We start from the raw sequence: 21,047 nt of genomic DNA on the forward strand, positions 1-21,047 counted from the left end.
AGGAAGGCAGAAACTGTGGTTGACTCTGGAAGGTAGGGATGACCAGCACAGGTTTCTGCCCCAAGAGCCCTAAGTTTGAGTTAAGTTGGTAGGGTGGACTTGAGTTGACATTGAGCCCACCCTGAACCACATGACTTCAGGAAACATAACTCTTTGGTAAGGCTTTTTTGTTTCTGCTAAGATTTTTCTTGATATCAACCCAAAATTCCACCTCCACTCATGCATTCCCTCACCCATCACTCATCTGTCATCCACCCAGTGTCTGACAACCACTCCCATATCCAATCCACATATTCACCACCCATCCACCTATTGGTCCACCAACTTGCCTCCCATTCTATATCCATGCATCCACCGACCATCCATCCAATCACATGCCCTCTGTCTCACTATCAGCCACCACCTATCCATGTCTCCTTCTATCCACCATCCGCCTAGCTATTCATTCACAAACCCACCCATCTCCCACCTACTTATCTATCCTACCCACCACCTCTCCATTCACTCATCCTTCCACCCACACACCATCCTCCCAGAATCCATTCATCCATTTACATATCTATCTGATTCTTTATTCATTCAACATTTATTGAGAGATATAGTGGTGAGTAAGTCCCACTTTATATCTTCTGGACATTCACAATTTAGCATATAAAGATAATATCATTTGATAAAAAGTTTACCGGGGAAATAGAAGAGGAAGAATTAATGATGAACTGACTGGAAGCATCAGAAAACAGTGCCTAGATGAGAGGGCATTTGAGCTGGGCCTGGAAGATATTATAGATTTCACCAGTAATTCCTGGCAGAGGAAGCAACCTAAACAAGAATTTGCAGGTGTGAAGAAACACTCTGAAGTTTTGTGAATTGTTGTGAACAGCTGATACTTAAGATGGTGGAAATGGGAAAAAGGCTGGTAGGAAGTAAGGTTGGATAGGTTATCTGGGACCAGTCTTGAGAAAGATTTTGCATCCCATGCTATGGAGGTTGAACTTCATTCCAAAAAGCCAGAGTCATCAAAATGCCATGACCATGATTTGTACTACAGAATAACCTCTGGTGATAATTATTAAGCTGAGAGAGAGGAAAGAAACAAGAGGCAGAAGAACCAGTTGGAAGACGATTTCATTATTCTAAATAAGGGAGGGCAGGCATCTGGCTGTAGGAGTGGAGTGAAGATGACAAAATTTAAAAACAATTTAGGTGGTTGAGTCATTTGCATTAGTGTAACTGAGGTTTCTACCAGGGGCCACAGACTTGACAGTGAGGTTACTTGCTAAGATGGAGCAAGAGGAACCAGATGGTGCAGCCAGAGGAAGAGGATGAGAGAAGCAATAATCTCAATTTTGCCTGAGAAACAGGTGAATCTGGAATACTAGAGGCAGGTGGTATTCAGTCCAGAACTCAGAAAAGGTACCCTTCAGGTGGTAGGTGTGGCTGTGGCATAAGGGGTGCATAGAGAGACCAGAAGGGCAAAATAGAATGCCAGGTAGCATGAGACCTTAGGGTGGCAACAAAGAATGCTCACCAATGGGAAACAAGGAAACTGAGAAACCAGATGCCAAGTGAGAAGAGATTTTTTCATAAATATTATCATTATTTAGTGTGCTATTCTTGTTATTATTTAACTTTATATTTTCAAATCATTTTAGACTTACTGAAAAGTTGTGAAAATAGTGCAGCATTCTCATATACCCTTCACTCTGTTTTCCATAATTTTAATGACTTGCCTAACTATAGTACATGTATCAAAATCAGAAAATTAACATAAGCACAATACTATTAACTAAACTACTGATTTCATGCATGTTCACCAGTTTTTCCACTAGCGTCATTTTTTTATGTTCCGGGATCCAATCCATGATATCATGTTCTACATTTAGTTGTGTCTTTTTAGTGTCTTCTAGTCATTGAGGAGAGGAATTTGAGGAGAAAGAAATGGCCCAAGTCAAATACTGAAGATAAGCCTGGTGGGATGAGATGAGTATTATAAAGATACTATTAGTCTTGGTAATTGTTGGAGTCTGTTCCAGTTTCTATTGCTGCATGATAAATTAGCCCAAAGCTTAGTCCCTTAAAACAATAGCAATCATTTTATTGTCTCTCAGTTTCAAACAGGGCACAGCAGAGATAGCTTGTCTTTACCCCATGATGTCAGGGCCTCACTAAGGAGACTCAATGTCTGGGGGCTGGAATCATCTGGAAGCTTCTTCACACACATGTCTGATAGTAGATACGGGCGGATGGCTGGAACCTTAGCTGAGCTATCAGCCAGAGCTCAACATGTGGCCACTCTGTATGGCTGCTGGGCAGGCTTCCTTACAGCATGGTGGCTAGATTCTAAGAGTGAGTATCTCAACAGATGAAAGCTGAAGAAATCACACACTGTCACTTCCACTACAGTCATAGATATGCTCATATTCAGGGTTGAGGGGGAACATAAACCCCATGTCTTGATGAAAGGACTGGCAATGTCACATTATAAGATGATCACATGGTATGGGAAAGCGTTTTATGGCTATCTTGGAAAATATAGTCTCAATAAGGCTTTCAGTTTGCAGGAGTGTGGTGGGACAAAAAGTTAGGTTGAGAGGAGCATGGGGTAAAATAGCAATAAGGAGGTAGAGAGAGCATGTTGTATATTTTCATAGGTAATTTGGTATTTCAAGGGCACAGGGCACCTTGAAGAGGAAGTGTAGGAAGCAAGCGTTTATTTTAGGAAAAGAGATAAATTGAATGTGTAGAGAGGACTAGATTGTAGAGATTAAAGAAATAATTGGTGGAACAAATTTCCTGAGAAAACCAAGAGGGATAGCATCATGCAGTTGCCAAGACAATGGGCCCTGGAGCCAGATGGTCTGTGTTCAAGTCCTCACTCTCCTAGTCACTACTGGGTGGCCTTGAGTAAGTTGCTTCTTCTCTTTGCACCTCAGTTTTCCCACCTCTAAAATGAAGAAAATAATAGAGCAAACCTTTTAGAGTTGTTCTCAGTAGAAGATAAAATATTGAAAGTGTGGCTGGAACAGAGTGAATTGCTCATGGCATGTTAGCTACACATAGCTAAGAATCAGGACAAGGGAGGTGTCATTCTGAACAAGGAAAAGGAGTTATTCTTGGCAAGGAAAGGGGATACTTTTCTTCAGAAAAGAATGAAAAACAGAAAAAAGTAAAGTTTGAAGACAGGGGAGATGGAATCTGGAGAATTTATGCCTCAACTTGCCTTTGATTTGTCTTCCAATTAGGAAATTAGGGCACCTAACAAGACTGAGGGAGCTGTAACTGGGTTGTGAGCTTGAGGAGAGAAGAAAAAGTTAGGAGCAGCCACCTTAATGGGAAACGGTGAGTGGGGACAGTGGGGCTGGGTGGGGATTCCCTAGGCTGGGTAAAAGATGACCACCCTTTGTCAGTAGTCCTGCTGAAGTGGAAAAAGATCAGTTTACAATCTCCTTCTGAGACACAGTTGTAAGACTCTTTCCAACAGGGTGACTGGTATTGGAGGGGAAAAACAAAGGTTTGGTACTCTGGTGGAAAGACCAAGGTGGGAGGATACTGAGGATGCTGATAAGGTCATGATGCTAATGACTGGCAGTGGGGAATGTCCAAGTCAGTCTGGGAAAGAGAGAAGAGAGTGTTTACTGAAGAATGGGAGAAGAGGAGAGCCTGGGGGCCTGGTGGACACAGGAGGGTTAGATCAAAGAAATGAGAGAGTGAGAGGATAGAAAATGGTGGTTAAGGAAGAAAATTTCTGAGCTGGCAGCTTTCACATGTACACAGATCATGGCCAGAAAAGGGGTGTACACACAACATTATTTGCTTTGGCCCTTTTCTACCCACTAGGATTCTGCCTTCACCTACTTCCTACCTGGTTGTCTTCCTTTCTGCTGCTATAACAGAATACTACAGGCTGGGTAATTTAGAACTTTAGAATAAAGAATATAACTTTATTTGGCTCATGTTTCTAGAGGCTGGGAAGTCTAAGAGCATGGCACAGTCATCTGGTGAAAGCCTTCATGCTTCATCATTCCATGGCAAAAGGGCAAATGAGCATATGAGACAGAAAGAAAAAGGGAGCCAAACTCCCACAATGCCTAGCCCACTCCTGCAATAATGGGATTAATCCATTCATGCGAGCAAAGCTCTCATGATCTAATAACCTCTTAAAGGGCCCACCTCTCAACACTGTTATAATAGCAATTACATTTCAACATGAGTTTGGAGGGGACATTCAAACCATAGCACTGGCCTTTCTCATGAAGCTCACCCAACACACACACACACACTCACATACTCACACACAGTCTTACTCAGGTCCTCTGATCCCTGTGTTGCTAAGGTTTCTTGCTAGGACATCCCACAAAATCCCTGGCAGTTGCTAATGTTCCCCAAAAGAGAAAGAAAGGCTTGAGAGTGTGGAGAACAAAAAAGGAGTCACCTAGACTTGAGATAATAAGAAATGTTGGGCATGTTGAGTGACCCAGGCTGTTAGTAGCCTGAGGCCTGGCATCTCAGTGTGTGAAATGGGAAAGTTATTTTTATGTGAAATTTCCCACAGTCTTGTCACCTGCCGCATCCTGCCCGGGTGGTGTTGATATAAAAACAACTTGAAAGAAAAAAAACCCAGAAAAATGAAGAAGTTCACATTCATTAAGCAAAGCAAACATTTCCCCCCTTAAAATGAACTCTGAAACTCTATCTTGGTGGTTGACTGTGACAGAGGGAGGGCATGAAATAAAAGACAGTATTATTTAGATTTAGGGCATACTTCCTAGTCCATGGGGTTCAGCAAGTTTCTAAAACTGTAGGATTCTTTGCATTATCTAAGTAATAATAACTACAATAATAAAACTTCTTATTTATTGATAGCTTACTATGTTCTGGTCACAATGACAAGCACTTTTCCTACATTTTCCCATTTAATCTTCATAACACTCCTATGAGGCAAATGTTATAATTCTCCATTTACAGAAAAGGAAACTTAAAGCTTCAATTAAGTAATTTACCCAATATAACACAGCAAGTGATAAAACTGGATTTGAACCCAAGAGTATTTGATCCCCTGAATCCAGGTTTGTAATCACTTCACTATATGGAAAATATGGAAAAGAAAAAAAATTCACTCAAAAGCAGCATTGTGACATAGTGTTTGGGTGTATTTTCGCCTTGCCTCTTTTCATGTTTTAATTTGTGTGTGTTTGTGAGTATGAATCTATGTAATTATCACATACTGCTTTAAGCAAATTTTCTTCCCCTTCCCAGTCAACATTATACAACGTTCCTTCGCCCATGGTACTATCCAGTCGTCCTAGCCATCGGTTTAAATATATTCATAACGTTTCATCTGGTAAATGCACCACAATTTATTCTATCAGTCCCTTGTAGCTGAAAGTTTAGATTTTGGTATTTGTGATGCTGCTGTTATAGCATTCCCATGCATACAGTGTTTTTCAGATTTATGATCTTGTCTTTAGACTAGATTCCTTTGGATAGAAGTGGAATTGCTAAGTCTAGCCATATGAACATTTTTATGGATCTTAATTTGTGTTTACCAAATGCCTTCCCAACATAGTTTTATTAATTGACAACATTGTCAGCAATAATTTCGCCAAGCCCTCAGCAGCACTAGGTAAGATTTTAGGCAATTTTATAGGAAAAAATGGCATCTCATTATTTTAATTTGCAATTATTTTCATACTAATGAGGCATGACATTCTTCTAAATGTTTGTGAACTAGTTGTATTTTCTCTTTGGCAAATCATCTACTCATGTTCTTTGCCCATTGAAATATTAACAACTGAATGCTTTTGTTTTCTCTCCATTTTCTGGTTTCTATATAAAAATAAATTTGCTGCAGTATTTTATAAATGTTGTGTGCATGTATGTTATATATATAAACAAATATTTTTAACTAAGAATAACTATAAAGTTAAACTGGTTAGTCTCTTTCCTTTCTGGTGTCTTCTGTCATTTCAACACATAGAAAGTTCTTCTTCCCCCAGAGGTTTGCTAAATATACACTTCTATTTCCTTCTGGTTTTTCTACTAGATATTTTTAAAAATATATGTCTCTCTTTAATCCATGTGATATTTATTTTGTGTATGTAGTGAAAGAGGATGACTGACTCCAAAGAAGACCACCAGCCCTTCCTTGAACAATGAAATTTGTAGACAATCCAACAACAACAAATGGAAACCAATTAATCATTTCACATTATTCCTCTGCTAAATCTTTCCAAAGAACTAATAGATTATGTCATAAAATTGACTGGGGAAAGTTTATTTCCCTTGTCCAGCCTTTGGTTGAAGGGCTGATAAACTGTGAAATGACTCAAAAGAGAGCAGACAAAGGGCCTGGGTAGCCCATAAACTGGTCAATAAACCCTCCTCCCCTAACAATTGACAGGTACATATGGAACGCCAAGCACCAAGTCAAGAACTCACTGAGACAATAATAGGATACATAGCATAGTTTTCAGTCTTCACTTTTCTAGGCGTCTATGTAGCATTTGACACTGTTGGCCAATTTACAGAATCTCCCTACTCCCTTGACTTCCCTTAAACCATCTCCTGTTCTCTGAACTCTTCAACTATCCCTCAATCTCCTTTTCTGGCTCCACTCCTTTAATGTTTATTTTTCCTGGATTTTGTCTTCAACCTTCTTTGTTCCTCCTTCTGCTCACTTTCCCTGGATAAATTCATCTGCTCACATGGCTTCAATTACCATCTACATGCTGATAATTGCAAAATTCATGTCTCCTCTGAGACTATCCATTGAACTGCTCACAGGACACATCCATCTGGAGGTTCTCACCAGTGCTTCAAATCTATTAGATCCAAAATGAACTCACCAGCCCACAGTATCACTACCACCATCAAAATAGCCTTTCATTTCTCTCTCTTGGATACACTGACTCACTAAAGGACCACATTTTCCATCTGGTTAACACTGCCCCAACCCAGTCCTTTTCATTCTACCTCCTTCAAACCTCTTAAATCCATCTCTGCTTATTGCATTCATATGCAACCTCTTTGGTTTCAGCACCCATGTGGATTGTTGCAGTAGACTCAAAACTAGCTTCCTGGACCCACTTACAGGGATCCCTCAGGGAATTTTCCAGGAAAGATGCACAGGGCCTTTTGTGATAAAGCCCATGCTTACTTTCTCATTCTTATTTCTTTTCCCTCCATTCCCGACACCCCACACAGTAGCATGACTTTATGCATGCTATTCTTACTGCCTATAATGCCATCCTTTGCCCCTGCATCCTCATTTCCAAGATTTTGGGGTCTTAGTGGGTCTCCTTTGCTACACCATGCCTGGACTTCATGTGCATTCTGTTAAGGTGGAGATGAGAATCAGACCCCCCCAGCCTGTCCCTTCCTCATCCTCTTGGGGCTCATCTCTGGGAATAGACACATAATATTTCCTGAGGTTCGCTCTAATAAGGTTAATGGCTGGTCTAAATCCAGGTCATAAAGCTGGATAAAATCTTTTTTCTGCCTTTTTAGGGCTTATTTGGGGACTGCTGACTTGTAAGAAAGCCAAGATGAAAGTACAATTTGATTTCCATTTTTTAAAAAAGAAAACTCACGTGTGTTTCATTCTTCACACTTGGATGCTCTTTAGTATTCTTTGTAAGATTCTTTCTCCAGGGTGGCTTAGCTGAACTGTGTGGCTCTCAAATAAGCTGCAGGGCCAGACCTGCATTTGCATACATAATCAGAACTGCCTGTCTGCACTACTCTCCCCAGGAGGCATCTTGCTTGGGAAAAGGCTCAGGCTGCCCCCTAAAATGTGGGTGGCATCTTCCTGGCTAAGAGGACACCTGACTGCTCAAAACAACACAGTTTCTGAATGCCAGAGAAGTCTTCATATAGCCAAATTGGGTCAGCAGATTTTGTGTTCTTAATCATTTATTCTTGTTTGATTTATTAGGCTGCTACTATGTGCCAGGCACTGTGTGGGTGTTGATGATGCTGTCCTAGTTTGGGTTCCCCCAAAAGTAAGCCTGAGACAAGGTCTAAGATACAGATTGTTTATTCAAGAGAATACCTAGGAGGCACAATCAAGGGAATGAGAAAAGTGTGGCAGGGAAGGAAGAAAAGCTATTGACTTTAATAAGCAGGTTACCACTGGGCAACTTAGGCGCCATCTCCCTGAGGACTCTCTGAGGCACCGTGTAGAACATCCTGGGAATACTCTTAAAAGAGGACCGAAAGCCTGGGACATCAATCCACCAACTCCCATCCCTAGGGTGTTAACTTCTTTGGCCCCAGAGATATTAATTTCCTTACATTACAGGGTTATGCCTACTGCAGCAGAGCATGCTCCCAAGGTTCTGGGGAAACCCTGAGACACAGAAGCAAAAAAATTCAGGCTCTTGAGGTTGGAAGTTATCAGTGTACTTTGAACCATACACTGTGGCTGCAGGTAACTTGGGTCAGCCAAGGTGACACAGGCTGAAGATTAGACATCAACAGGGTCTGCTACAGATGGAGAGATGAATTAGACATGTTACCTCTGCCCTCAAAGAACTCATTAGCTCATGGTAAAGACCAAAAAGCAATCTAACCACCAGATGCTGGGATAAGTCTTGGCTTGGTGATCAATACAACCCGCATGGGGGCGTGTAATTCACCCTGGGCTGGGAGAAGTGAAAGATCAGTTATATCTTCCAGAAGACACAATAGTTGGGCTGGCCAATCCTTGAAGGATGCACATTCTTCAGGCACAGAAGGAGGAGCAATGAGCTTTAGGGTGCACAGGCAGTGAGCCCTGAGTGTGCAAGGCATGTGCAGTGTGAAGTGCAGGCTGCCTGGCCTTGCCAAAGCATTGGCTCCATTATAGGGAGCAGTAGGAGGTTGGCCAGAATGTAAACAGGGGCCAGATTTTGCAGGAACTTGAATTTACCTGAAGAAGGCGTTTACATTTCAGCCCCCATGAGGCAATGAGGGCCCATCAGTGTTTAAATAGTGACATGTTCTGAGCTTTAGCAAGCTCTCTCAGAGAGCAGCTTTGAGGGTGGGTTGGATGGTGACAGGTGAAATTTGAGCCCAAGGATCATGATTAGGAGTTTTGCCAGCCAGGCTCTGGGCAGGAAACAGATGGCACTCTCAAAAGGAGTGGAAGGGTTCCCAGACATCAGAGAGTCCCATGGCTATAAGAGAGGGCCACTCAACAGGAGCTGGGGCCTTAGGTAGAGGAAAGCAGCCAGAATCAACCTCAACCTGGTAGGGAGGGTGGAGGAGCCAGGGGAACAAATACTCCCACTTGTCTGCTTGCCCACCCTCTTAGCTTCTGCCAGAAACTCTCCTTGGTAAAATCCAACCATAAGCCAGATGGTGGGGCTTCCCAGTTGATGTACCCCACAAAAGCCAGCCTTTCTGGGGTTCAGAGCAGGGTGGATGATATAGTTTGGATCTGTGTCCCTGTTCAAATCTCATGTCAAATTGTAATCCCAATATTGGAAGTAGGGCCTGGTGAGAGGTAATTTGATCATGGCAGTGGGTTTCTCATGCATGCTTTAGCACCATCTCCCTTGGTACTGTCCTTCTAACCGTGAATGAAGTCTCATGAGATCTGGCCATTTAAAAGTATGTAGCGCTTCCCCCATGTCTCTCTTGCTCCTGTTCCTGCCATGTGAGATATCTCACACCCCCTTTGCCTTCTGCCATGATTGGAAGCTTCCTGAGGCCTCCCTAGAAGCAGAAGCCACTATGCTTCTTCTATAGCCTGCAGAACTATAAACCAATTACACCTCTTTTTAAAAAAATATATTACCCAGTCTCAGGTATTTATTTATAGCAATGCAAGAATGAATAATACAGAAAATTGGTACCACTTCCACATGTTTAGGTATAAAAGATACCTGTATAAAGATACCTAAAAGTGTGGAAGTGACTTTGGAACTGGAAAACAGGCAGAGGTTGGAAGACTTTGGAAGGCTCAGAAAAAGACAGGAAGATGAAGGAATGTTTGGAACTTCCTAGAAACCAGTTAAATGGTTGTGAGCAAAATGCTGATAGTGATATAGACAGTGAAGGCCAGGCTGAGGAGGTCTCAGACAGAAATGAGGAACTTCTTGGGAACTGGAGCAAAAATCCCTTTTGTTACGCCTTAGCAAAGAAATTGGCTGCATTGTGACCCTGCTCTAGAGATCTGTGGAACTTTGAACTTGAGAATGATTATTTAGAGCAACGGTCCTCAACCTCCAGGCTACCAAATGGTACCAGTCCATAACCTGTTAGGAACTGGGCTGCACAGCAAGAGGTGAGCAGCAGGCGAGCGAGCATTCACACCTGAGCTCCGCCTCCTGCCAGATCAGTGGCAGCATTAGATTCTCACAGGAGCGTGAACCTTATTGTGGACTGCACATGCAAGGGATCTAGATGGCATGCTCCTTATGAGACTCTAACTAATGCCTGATGATCTGAGGTGGAACAGTTTCCTCCTGAAACCAACCCCCTCCACCCTGTCCATGGAAAAATTGTTTTCCATAAAACTGGTCCCTAGTGCCAAAATGATTTAGGGTATCTGGCAGAAGAAATTTCTAAGCAGTAAAGCATTCAAAATTTGGCTTCTTCTAACAACCTACGCTCATGTGTGCGACCAAAGAAATAACCTAAAGTTGGAACTTATATTTAAAGGGGAAGCAGAGCATAAAAGTTTGGAGAGTATGCAGCCTGCCCATGTGGTAGAAGAGAAAAGCCCATTTTCAGGGGAGGAATTCAAGCAGGCTGCAGAAATTTGCATAAGTAAAAAGAGCCAAGTGTTAAGACCCAAAACAATGGGGAGAAGGCCTCAAAAGTTTTTTGCTGACTTTCTTGGCAGCCCCTCCCATTACAGGCCTGGAAGCCTAGGAGGACTGAATGGTTTTGTGGGCCCTGCTGCCCTGCACAGCCTTGGGACACTGCTCCCTGCATCTGGACTGCTCCAGTTCCACTCACGGCTCAAAAGGGCCAAGGTACAGCTTGGGCCACTGCTTTAGACAGACCATAAGCCTTGGCAGCTTCCAAGTGGTATTAAACCTGCAGATGCACAGAGTGTAAGAGTTGAGGCTTGGGAGCCTCCGCCTCAATTTCAGAGGATGTATGGAAAAGCCTGGATGTCCAGGCAGAAGCCTGTTGCAGGGGCAGGGCCCTCATTGAGAACCTCTACTAGGGCAGTGTGAAGGGGAAATGTAGGGTTGAATTCCACACAAACAATCCCAACTGGTGCACTGTCTAGTGGAACTGTGAGAAAAAGGTCATGATCCTCCAGACCCTGGAATGGTAGATCCACCAGCAGCTTGCAGAACCCTATGCCTGGAAAAGCTACAGGCACTCACCACCAGCCCATGAGTGAGGCCATGGGGGCTGAACCCTGAAAAGCTGCAAGGGCACAGTTGCCCAAGGCATTGGGAGCCCACCCCTTGCATCAATGTACCCTGGATATGAGACACTGAGTCAAAGGAAATTATTTTAGAGCTTTAAGGTTTAATGACTGCCCTGCTGGGTTTAGAACTTGCATGGAGCCTATAGCCATTTTCTTTTGGTCAATTTCTCCCTGTTGGAATGAGGGTATTTACCCAATGCCTTTACCCCCATTGTATCTTGGAAGTAACTAATTTGTTTTTTTATTTTATAGGCTCATAGATGTAGGGTACTCTAGCCTTGTCTCAGATGAGACTTTGGACTTTTGAGTTCATGCTGGAACAAGATTTTGGGAATTATTGGGAAGGCATGGTTGTATTTTGCAATAGAAGAAGGACATGAGATTTGGGAGGGACTGGGGTGGAATGATATAGTTTCAATCTGAGTCCCTGCCCAAATCTCATGTCAAATTGTAATTCCCAGTGTTGGAGGTAGGGCCTGGTGAGAGGCAATTGGATTATGGAAGTGGGTTTCTTAATGGTTTAGCACAATCGCCTTGTTGCTGTTCTCATGATAATGAGTTCTCATGAGATCTGGTTGTTTAAAAAAATCTATGGCACCTCCCCCCTCACTTTCTCATACTCCTATTCCTGCCATGTGAGATGCCTCACTCCCCCCTTTGCCTTCTACCATTATTGGAAGCTTCCTGAGGCCTTCCCAGAAGCAGAAGTGCTATGCTTCTTGCACAGCCTGCAGAACTGTGAGCCAATTAAACCTATTTTCTTTATAAATTACCCAGTCTCTGGTATTTCTTTATAGCAATGTGAGAATGGACTAATACAGTGGAGAAGCACAAAGGCTGGGTCTAGAGTGGCAAACAGAATATCCAGTCCAGGAGGTCCCTGAAGTTGGCCAGGCCAGAGGTGGAAGCAGGTGAAGTTACTTTTGAGACCATGGAGTTTGAATAGCCTGAAGCACTCTCTAGTGGAGGTGGTGAGTGATGTGGAGACACCAGGCTGAAATTCCTACTGCTAGAGGATCATTTCTTGGATGCTGAGCTTTTTCTAATGAGTACATACGTCTGAGAGGGGCAAGACTTTGTTTCCCATCTGCCTTTAACTTCAGTGTAAAATGGAGCATTGATGACAAGTAAGGACAAAGCCTGAATGAATCTTTGAGAAAAAAGGGCCGTGTGGAGAGGGGGCCCCCATATGTCTCCATGAAGCCATGTTGGAACTTTGGTAACCACAGGCCAACAGGAGGGGAAGGGAGACAACACAACTCTGGAGACAAAGGGCTAAGAAAATAGAGTGCTGGAAGACATTGGAGAAAAGCTTAGCTTGGGCTGCCATTGTCAAGGCCTGATATTATCTAGGAATCTGTAGAATTACACAGAAAAAAAAGCCAGCTTCATGAAAACCCCATTGTTATACATACACATGGTTCCTGCAGCCACACATAGACAGTACATAAAGACAATTCCCCTTTATTAGTCTGGTAGGGCTGACGTAACAAAGTGCCACAAGCTGGGTGGGCTTAAACAACAGGTATTTATTGTCTCACAATTTCAGAGGCTAGAAGTCCAAAATCAAGGTGTCAACTAGGTCACACTCCCTCTGAAGGCACTAGGAAAGGATTTGTTCCTGATCTTCTCTCTTACCTTCTGGTAGTTCCTTGGCTTTTGGTCACATGATCCCAATCTTCACATGGTGTTCTCCTTGTTTGTGTCTTTCTGTGTCCAAATCTCCACTTTTAATAAGGACACCAGTCATATTGAATTGGGGACCACGCTAATGACTTCATCTTAACTTTCATTTGCAAAGACCCTGTTGCCTAATAAGATCACATTTTAAGGAATTGTGGTTTAAGACAAATCTCTTTGGAGAGTCATAATTCAACCTATAAAGCCTCCCAATACTCACATGGAGTTGTTGTGACTCACTCCTCCTAAGGTCAATCTTTGTACGGAGCCCAAAGAGTCTTGGGGATGGCAGCCCCAAGGTTTGTGAGCATTGGCACAGCAATCCTCCCTATGGCTGCAGAGCATAGGACTGGCATGGAGCCACAGGGAGAGGAGTCCTTCCTGGAGGGCATTAGGGAATTTTTTACATAGAAAATACAAAATGTAGGCAGAGAGACCCACAATTGAATTTTGGGTATCTAGAAACTACAATAGTGACATGGTCTATTTATTAAGCACTTGAGTCATGCCAGTGTCTGGACTTGGATTTCCCCTTAGCAGACCCCAAGATGAGGATTTGAGTGCAATCATTTATTTGGGAAGTGGTCCAGGAGGCACCATGAGAAGGTGAAGCAGTGAGAAAGGGAGAGAGGAAAGCCAGTGGAGAGTGAGCAGATGTGTGTATTACCAGCGTGGGCAACTGGGGCTCAGGCCCATGGGAGGCCTCTCAGAGGCTGCATGGATCATGAACATGCCTTGGAGTGGAAGCTGGGACTTTTATCCAACAATTCCCATCTCTCATTGGTGGAGGATTCCTCCAGGGCCAAAGAACAAGCTCAGGCAGAAAGACGCAGGAAGCCACCAGCAGAATGACAGTTGACTGCAATTAACCTCCTGAGTGGACCACAGGGATGTGGGAGGGGCGCCAATAGCTTCTGGTGGCCCCATATGTGGCACTTGAACCTAAAATAGGTATTCTTATCTTCACTCTGCAAACAAGGAAATGAAGGTTGGGGGGTTAAAATTATCCCAAAAGTCATAATTTAGTAAGTAGCTTACCCAGGATCATAACTCATTTCTATATTATTTTTGGGCCAATATCCTGAAGCATCAAACTTTATGACTTCCCAACTGATCTGTGTTTTGTGTTATCTTACTCTGAAAAGACAGAATTTTTTTTTCCGAGTTTGGTCTTAAACTAATAGTGACTCAAAGTAGAGACACACAGTGACTCTGTAGAAAGGTTACACCCCAAGGCCAGCCTTGTGAAGATGAGCTTAGTTCTCTTGAAGTTTCTCTGCATGGTGCCCTGAGATTCATTTTTGAGGATATGTAGATAGGAGGGAGAGACCCCTGCCCAGACCCCCTGTTGAAAGCCTTTCATGGGAGCGTGGCTGGATGTCAGGGCAGAGCCCCATGGCAGCCACATCCAAGTTTCAGTTGGCACCCATGTGGTTCCCAGGCTTGCTGCTGCCTTATGTTCCCAGTCGTTCACAAGACCTGGGGCAACAGGGAGACCCTGAAGTGGGGCCGCTTAAGTCTTCCCATCACCTACCACTACGATGAGATTCTCCCCCGGTTGGCTTGGAGTGACAGTGATAGATTAAATGCACCAATTAAATTAGATCCTATTTTAAAGAGCTTGAGCTGGATTTACTTTTAATTATAGTGCTGTGCTTGCTGATGAGGTATTGTCGAGGACTTAACAATTGGTTGATTGTGCATCCGAGTGTTCAGAGAGCAGTTTCTGGGAGAGACTGGGGATGGGTTTCTTCCTAAGGAGCTCCTTGGGATAAGACAGAGGAGGGAGGAGGCAGGTTGAGAAGGAGAGAGGGAGGGGAATATGTCCTATCTCCACTGAGAATCCATCTCTCTTCTTCTTGTTTTCTGCTTTATGAGTCCCATGTTCTTTGGAAACTTAATGAGCCCAGCACAAGGTAGAGAAATGGGCCGGAGGCCATGGAGTCAAGCTGGCTTGGGGCCCCATAATGCCTCTGCTCCACTTAGCTGAATGTGCTACCTGGGCCCAGGTAACTAACCTGCCCTATCTGAGCCATGGTTTGCTTATAGTGTTTAATTAATTCATTCAACATGTATTTCTTGAGCTTCTAGGATGCACTAACATTGTTCTAGGTGATGAGAATAAAGCAGAAGAAAAAACGATAAAAACAAGTATCTGTCCTTGTGGAACACACATGCTCATGGCTGGAGTCAAGGTGCGGGGGCAGAAATAAACAAAGATAACACACAATATCACGTAGTGGGTGACAAATGCTAAGAGAGAAAATGAAGTGGATTTAAAACGTTGTGGGACAAGAGGCTCTATTTTTAGACAGTGGTCAGGAAAGGTCTCTCTGAGGATGGCATTTGAGCAAATTCTGGAAGCGAGTGAGGGGCTAATCCATGTGGCCATCTGGGAACAGCATTCTAGGCCAAAAAAAGAGTAAATACAAAGACCTTGTCCCTGGGCTGGTGGAGTCCCAGCTGTCCCCACTAGACCTTCTGCCATGCTAGCAGCCAAGCCGTGTCTGTGACCACTTCTCGCTGCCTTAAGGGAGACAGATTCTCAGACCTTTGTGATAGCCCTTCTGGAGGTTCAGCCACTGGAGGTGCTGACCTACATACAATCTGGCCCAGGAGGGAGTGCAGTGCCCATGTACTGATTAAGTGATGCATGCTCACAGTCCCCATTGAGTATGCTACTTTCAAGACCCAAATCTTTGCTGTAATGAAACAGAAGAAGGATTCAGAACAAAAACTCATGAGCCAAGTTTACACATAAATAGCTTTACTTGACAAGTACTGTGGACTATAAATCTAGATGCTTGGCTTTTGGTCTCTTCTTTGCCTGACATTTGCAAAGTAAGTAAATTTGGGCAAGTTTCTTACCCCTCTGAGCCTCAGTTTTGTGTTCTACAAAATGTAAAAATGAGAACACTGTACTAGACCTTGATGATATCTTGTAACTAAGGATAATGTTGGGAGCCAGACTTTGAGAATCATGGAATCATGGAAAAGGAGATTTAAAAAGGCCTAGGAAGAGGTCAGAGAAGCTCCCAGACTTAGCCCCCTGACATGGGAAAGTTTCCAGAAATCTTTGCTTCAGGCTTGGAAGTGACAGCCCCATCAGTGGCTGGAGTGGCAAAAGAGTTCTTCCCATGACTCAGTTAGGTTCTCCAGAAGCAGAATGAGATAAGAACCCAAGTGAAAATAGTTTATTTTGGAACTAATCCAAAAAAACACTAGTAAAGCGAGTGGAGAAATAAAAGAAGGCATCACCAAGTCAGTTGCCACTGTGGGCAACTGAAACTTAATCCTGCTAGAAACCACTGAAAGTCAACATGGAATGTGTGCCTCAGAGTTAGCCCACCTGAGGGTGATGAAGCTGGGGTATTTATATACCCAGTCCTGTCTGTCAATGGCCGAGGGTTGCTCTGCAAAATTAGGAGGGATGTTAATCCTTGGTACTTCTGGCTGTCAGCAGCAACAGGTAAAGTATGCTTCTTGTCCTAAGAAAGCCCTGAAGCAAGGGAATAAAGGAATTGGTGGCTGGAAGTTGGGTGGTATTCTTTAAATTATTAACGGCAAGGAGATATGGGCTGGATTCTGACACCATCTACTACAACCTCCAGAATACGCAACACTGCCCCAGATCAGCCTTGCAGGGAGAAGGCCCCGAGCTTATGCTCCAGACCCACATCATAGTGGGCCACCCCTCAGTTGCAAGTGACAGATCTGCTCCCTGATCCAAGGTCTACACTTGTGTGGTCAGGCCTCTGGCCTTTGGGAAGTATTAGGGACAGGAACCAGGAAAAGGAAACCCATCTAAGAGAGACAAAGCTTAGAGCTCCATGCAGTTCAGTTTGCCATAGAAGCACCATGTGCTCAGCCCCTCAGATAGTGGATGATCCTGGCAGGTGGGGATGGTTCTGTGTGACGTTCCCTGCAAGGAATGCTATTCCCTGACTGTCAAGAGAGTAGCTGGCAGTATTGCCATGTCAACCAACAAGAGCCCACCCAAGGACAGAAGAGATGGAACAGAAACGGCCATTGCCAGGAAGTGCACCTCTATGGCAGGTGGCCAGAGCCAAGATAGTTAGTTTTCTTGCTCTTGACATTGTGATTGTGACCCATATTATGCACACACACACTCCCTACTCTAGGCTGGTTGGGCCCTGGAAAACACCTGTCATAATGTTGTGCCGACTTGCTGGGTAAGCAGGAACAAGTGGGTGTCTGTGTTTTCCCCTCCATAAAATGATTCAGATGGTACTGGTTCCTTGGCCTCCACCGTGGGAGGCAGCAAGAGCTGACGCAATCACGTCTGGGAGGCATTTGGAGCATCTTGAAAGAAAGAGGTTGTCAAGAATTCCTGTTATAAGATCCTAAAGTATTTTTTTCTTTTAATTTTAAACCTTATGAGTTTTCAAATTACATTTAAGGTATTTCAAACCAGCAGCTGTTCTGAGAGCTGCTGACCACAAAGTGAAGGTAAAAATAAAATTCGAATTAAGAAGATGTGCTCCTGACTTGTGGCCAGATTCCAGTTTGGATCTTAAAAGCTTCCTCCCTGGCCAGCTTCCTGTGCTGACCCCCAGGGTCACTTAGCTCTGAGCGGCTGTGTATTCTTTGCCATTAGATATTGAAAACAGGAAATGAAGGGGCCTGTCGGGGGATGGTGAAGCTTGAAACAACTTCAGAGAACAAGCTGATGAAGTCATAGATCTTATCTCCTTGCCTTTTCCTTGTCGGGTTTCTTTAAAGATAAGGTAGTGAATCAAAATGCGCTGCTTTTTTTTCAAGATGGAAGCAGAGGAGGATTTCTTTAATATCCCCTTCCCTTCCAGTGTTTCCAAAGATAACCAGATGAGAGAAATGCCTCGATCCTGTGCACGTGCATGTAAAATGCGATTACAGGACAATTTCCCCATCTTGGTCCCTGAAGGCTGGGGGAAGAGAGGGAGGAGAGATGACGCTTGGGATGGAGAGGAGGCAGGTAGCCATTCAGACTTGTGTTGTTGTGTATGATGATGATGATGTTGATGTTGTTGTTATTGTTGTTTTGTTAAGGCAGTGCTCAAGCTAGAGGTGTCGTTGTGGGCCTATGGCCAGTTTATACTGTAGAACTGAATGACGGGCACCGTCAGGGGCTGGAGGGAAAAGAAAAATCTTGTGTATTTGGATGGGACACATCCAGCTAGAATGCCAGTCCTGTGGGCATATACCTAAGTGCTAGATCCCCAGACTGGGCTGGCTCAGACAGCAGTATTATGTGGAGAGTGGCTGAAAGCACCCCAGGAGGACAAATGTGAGATGGGACCAAGGAGGGAAGGCAGGCATTGGAATTGGACACATAGGTCTGATGGGAGGGTGAAAGGCCATGGGTCATGAGCACAGGCGCTGAGAGGAACAGGCGTGGGACAGCTCAAGGGAGCAAAGATCTAGGGTGACTAAGAACACAGGCAGACCTCGGATCTCTTTGGGACTAGCAGACTTCAGTTCAAGTCACTCTGCCACAGGGATGTGATCCAAGCCTCAGTTTTATTTTCCATAAAACTGGTCAATATCTCTATCATGGGTTTGTTATGGAAAGAAAACAAGGTCACTTTTTTTTTTTTTTTTAACATGCTTGAGGCTGTGAACTGTGCAGGGTGCTGTAAGGATGTATTTATGTAGTTCCACAAATTTGGTGCTCAGGGAGGAGCAGCCCGCCAGGTTAAAGGGAATACGCAAAAGTAGATGCTAAGCTTATTTATGAAACAGCTTCTTTGGCCTTTTGGTGAACCTAGAGAACAATTTACTTCTGGCAAGGCAAAACTGTGATGAGAAAAAGATTCTGGGCTTTGTGAGCTGTTTGGGGCAGCTCCCTGGGAAAGGAGGCCCCTTGACTCTCTTGAGCAGTAGACACCTGGCCTTGGCCCTGCCCTACCCTGCCAAGGGTGATAAATGTGGGTCAGGCCCTACAGAGGTCAGGCTTCTTCTCTCTTGAGGCAGTTAGGGAAGAGGAACTTGCAGGAAATGAAGTAAGAAGGGCTCTATGGGGTTAAAGGGACTGGGGAGGCATGGCAGGCAAAACACAGAGGGGATTGGGGATGGGAGAGGTTATACAGTGCAGGATCTACACAGCTATATAGAGGAGCCCAGGAGTGGGGATGTGAGAATAAACAGAATTAATTAGAGCAGAGAAAGGCAGCAGGCAGGGCAGCAGAGAGAGGAACACAGGGGATGGCTGTTCCAGGTTTGATTTCATGTGCAGTCCAGAGAACTGAAGGGCTGTTGCCTTTGTTGTTCTTTCTTCTGCTGAATAGCCTATCATAAATGAAAAAGCACAATCCACGGGCTATCTGCTTGTCCCAAAAGAAGGAAAAGAGAAGATGAATTAGTATCCCCAGGAGAGGGACTCATCAAACAGGCTTGCTGTCCCCTCCCCACTTCTCTCCATCCCCTGCCCTGCATGGGGATGAAGGAAAGGTGAGAATGCTCCTTTCTTTTTCTGGAGCAACAAGAAGAGATTCTCTCTTCTACTGGATGGTAAAGGGCAAATACAGGACGCTCTGCTACTCCTGGGCTACCTACAACCCCCACAGGAAGGCCTGTGAGCACTTCAGCATATATAGGGTGGGTCGAGTGCCTCTGAACTGCATTGTACTGTGCTGGTTGCAGAGCAAGGCCCAGAATGGGGTGAGGGCATGGATAGGAAGCCTGGTAGGAGAAATGTTTGCCTAAGAACCCATTGTACCATGAGAGAGATCATGGCAGCCCAGGGTTGGAGGTTCTTAGGCAGTGGCTTCATTAAGCTCTTAGGCAGTGGCTCTGACATGAAAGAAAGGTGCCCATCCTGGCACCAAGTATCTGTCAATAGGCATTTTTTTTTCTTTTTGGTAAAGACGGAGGTCTCAATATGTTGCTCAGGCTGGTCTCGAACTCCTGTCCCCACGCCATCCCCTTGTCTCACCCCAAGTGCTGGGATTACAGGCGTGAGCCACCGCACCTGGCCAATAAGCATTTGTTCAACGAACAAATGAATGCTGGATGAGAGCAGAGGGGTAGCTAGGAGCAAGCACAGTGAGTGTGCCACCCTGTAACAGTGAGTAACTGACCTAAGAAGGAAGAATGTGGGGCCCCTGATGGATACAAGGCTCTGACTCTGGAGAGATGGGGAACTGAGCCCAGAGGAGCAAGCTATGCACAAGATGAGTGGATGAAGGACAGTCACATCTGAACAGGAACTGAGGAGGGGTGCTAGGGCAGGCTCACATAGGACCATCCTGGTGCGGCCAAGGAGAGAACTTCAAGCCAGAGTTCCAGAAATTTCACTGAGGTAACCAGAGCCAGTGACTATTCTTGGTACTGTTACTGGGGCCTTTTCTTATTCACACTCCAGCATGATGGGGGAAAAAAATAGATTATTTGAGAAACTTAGTTTATTCAGTTTCCTCAGTCTGAGGTATGTCTTTTTTTAATGTTCAACTTACTTTGATTAGAACTCCCCATCTTGCAATGTCTCTTCTCTAGCACCTGCTGCTACCCTTCCTTCTCTCTCTGCATCCCATAATGAGTCCAAGTGCTGCCAGAGCACATTTGCTCAAGGAGTCAGAAAAATTGAGAAAATCTTTTCCAGCCATGGTCTCATTATCATCATTCACCAAATGGTCCTTGTGTTCCTAGGAAACATGTTCCAGAATCTTAACAGAAGCTTGGTTTGGAACAGTCAGACTGGAAGCAGCCCAATATACATCAAAAAGGGCATGGATAGATGGATCAGCATATATTCATACAATGAAGTACTACACAGCAAGGAAAATGAGCAGCAACATGGATGGATCTCACAAATGTAATATTGAGCAAAAGAAGCCAGATACAAGAGTCCAGATCATATAAGTTCATTTACGTATCTATTTCAAAAGCAGGAAAAGGAAAATGTGGTGTTAGAAATTAAGATGTGTACAGTGGAAGAAAGGGGCGTGATAAGAAGAGGGCATGAAGGAGGCTTCTAGGGTGATTGTTTTGCTTTATG

Source organism: Pongo pygmaeus, chromosome X, assembly GCF_028885625.2.
Source record: "Pongo pygmaeus isolate AG05252 chromosome X, NHGRI_mPonPyg2-v2.0_pri, whole genome shotgun sequence".
Taxonomy (NCBI): Eukaryota; Metazoa; Chordata; class Mammalia; order Primates; family Hominidae; genus Pongo; species Pongo pygmaeus.